We start from the raw sequence: 2,770 nt of genomic DNA, 5'->3' as shown, positions 1-2,770 counted from the left end.
ATTATTGATTCATATTCGAATTATGAGGCTTTTTGTCAAGACTACGGATTTTATTGTGAATAATCACAGGATTTTGCAAGAGATTTAATCGAAATTGCGATTTACTAGTCTAGTCTTGAGATAACAATAAAAATGTGAACATGAAATTGTTTATCGGGGAATTTCAATGTTTTGGAAATGTTCTCTCGAAGTAGCTGCCCCTTTGCACTCGTTTCCCTGGAAAGCACTAGAATTTTCTTAAGAATTTCCTCGCGGATGTGATTCGCGTGATGAGAGAAAAAGCTTTCAAATATCACTTCGCCATTAGGATGTTATTGACGATCGATTCTTCGAATTATTTAACGATCCAACGACTTGCCATTTTCTAGTGAGCAAAGAAAATAATCCTTTTTCCTGGTAAATAATTATTATGTACAAGGAATTTAATAAAAAAATTCAGTGAATTCACTAGAACGTTCCCAGATATTCCCAGTGCTTTAAAAAATAATCTACAAGAGATAAGGATTCAAAACTAAAAGAGAAATATACCAAAAGAAAAATAGAATTGAGTCAACAAAATTCTTTACTCAATATCTTAATAAAATAAAAAAAAAAATCCAATAAAAATCCAATAAAAATCCAATAAAAATCCAATAAAGTCGTCCATCGAATTCACTCGGTCTTTCAATTAAATTCCGGTTGAAAAAAAAGAGGATTAATTTCTGGAGCGCGCCAAAAATATTTCACCGAGTATTACAAAAATAACATAATATGTATATTTATAAAAGTCTCATAAAAAATAATACAGCGTTCTCCGTCTCTTCCTTTCCACGTGGGAAATCATAAAAGACGATCTGAAGAGAATAAATGTCAAAGGCAGTGAGAACGATCGCTAGATACTTTAATTATAAATTCTTCCAGATCTGTCTAAAGGGAAAATAAAAATGTTTACATCAAGAGAAACGTAAACTAGACTAGAGGAAAATATTGTGGGATGATAAATTTTTTCTGGGGGGCGTAAACATACGGTAGGTTGATCCGTATCATTCTTCCAATATTTTGATATTCAATCCTCAAAAGATGACCGAATTGCCTCCGGGGAATAATACCTGCGGCCATTCGATAGTTTAAAAAATAATAATAATCCTCTTGTGATTGATAATGCGTTGAATAAATCCCAGGGCTTTTGAATCGTCCGCCATTTTTGCTATCGTCCTGAACAATACCGAGGAGAAGAGGATGCAAAAGGAGATGAAACCTCGGAGGAGATCCTCCGATGAATTTTCAAACAGCAAAACCCATTGAATCCACTTGTATATAGTTATGAATGGAAATCTTATCATTCGAGTACCAGTCAATATGTTTTCCCTTCTCATTTTTATTTTCTTCAAGTCAGTTTTTCATCAATCGTGAAATTCTCGTTCGAGATGATGAAGAGAAATGTGCGTAATGGGAAATAATAAAATTACTGCTATCCTCGAATTATCGGTGAAGAAAAGAGAGATGAAAAAGAAATCAATCTTTGCAATCTGCAATCTTTGGGTTTATCTATTTATTTATTTATATTTAATTCGCTATAAAACATGAAATTGAAATTAAAATTTCATGGACTGATCAGTAATTTGGGAATAGCTAGAGAAAAATTGTCGTGTTGACATTATAATTTCTCTCGTAATTCAGTAATCAGTCAAATGTAAAAAAAAATTCTGAGATTGTGCATTTTTATTTTCATTGCCCGGGTAAAAAAAAAATTGTAATCGGAATATTTTTTTCCAAATTTTCAAAAAATTTCTGGAAAACTTTTCAGAAATTTTTTTTTTAAACAAAAAAAATCGGAAATAAAACAATTTTATTTTTGGGAAATGTTTTGAAAATTTGGAAAAACATTCCGAAAAAATATACAATTTTTTTTTACCCGGGTGCTTCACTAGAATTTTTCTGACGCCTTCTGATTGTCATTCCTCTTCAATCATCGCGGGATGCATTAATTAGCAATAATTCGAAATAGTTTGCGAATTATTTTTAATATCTCCATGAAATTGTAAAATGTAAGGCATTACTTGATAAGCTGCGGATGTTTTTGTGTAAAAAAAAAACGAATTGACAGCAGGAGGAATTGAATAAATATTGAATGTCACGCATACTCTGGTGTAGGATCAATCTAGCCCTGAGGTGAGTACTGATGGTATTTACTTGAAAACTTTATTCTCAAAACTAAAATGGCTGTTCGATGGATTGAAGCAGTTGGTCAGAACTTCGAAGACATCAGGAGTTCACTACGTGTTTCAAAGTGAACTAGACGTTTTAGAAATATTGATAAAAAAATTGGCTGTCTCCCCTGATTAGTTTTCCGAGTTGATGCCACCGACAACTCTAATCATCACAGATCATATCGTTGACAGGTGCTCGAGGTATCGAACAGTGAAAAATTCAATAATCGACGAGAGCTACCGAGATATCCTGCATTTTTTATCTTCAATTTTTTTTTAATTAGAAGAGCGACGCTCACCTGAGATTGAAAAAATCATTTCAAAATTTCTCGAATTATTCAACTCTCTATTCTCCTGGGTGTAAATAATTAATAACAAAAGAGAATTAATTAAGAGAAAAGAAAACGAAATTCTCGATAATTATTCCCAGTTTTTAATTATTAAAAACATTAATCACTAGATTGAAGTAAAAATGGATTTTTGCTGATGTTGATTTATTTGAAAAATTTATTGATATTAAAAAAATATTATATAAAAATAACTTTTGTGATACGGACGTCTATTTATTTTTTATGTCTGAA

At 31.4% G+C, this 2,770-nt stretch overlaps 1 protein-coding gene across 1 annotated transcript in view; it reads left to right on the top strand.

The window, feature by feature from the left end:
• LOC105267073 (allatostatin-A receptor) overlaps window positions 1-584 on the top strand; it is a gene marked incomplete at its 5' end in the record, with an annotated part of 44,232 nt that extends 43,648 nt beyond the window's left edge. The window contains 1 exon segment of the mRNA XM_011305688.1: window positions 1-584.
• Window positions 585-2,770: the final 2,186 nt, after the last annotated feature.

The sequence above is a fragment of the Fopius arisanus genome, unplaced genomic scaffold (assembly GCF_000806365.1).
Source record: "Fopius arisanus strain USDA-PBARC FA_bdor unplaced genomic scaffold, ASM80636v1 scaffold00002, whole genome shotgun sequence".
Classification (NCBI taxonomy): domain Eukaryota; kingdom Metazoa; phylum Arthropoda; class Insecta; order Hymenoptera; family Braconidae; genus Fopius; species Fopius arisanus.
This window is presented reverse-complemented; position numbering and strand designations above follow the sequence as displayed.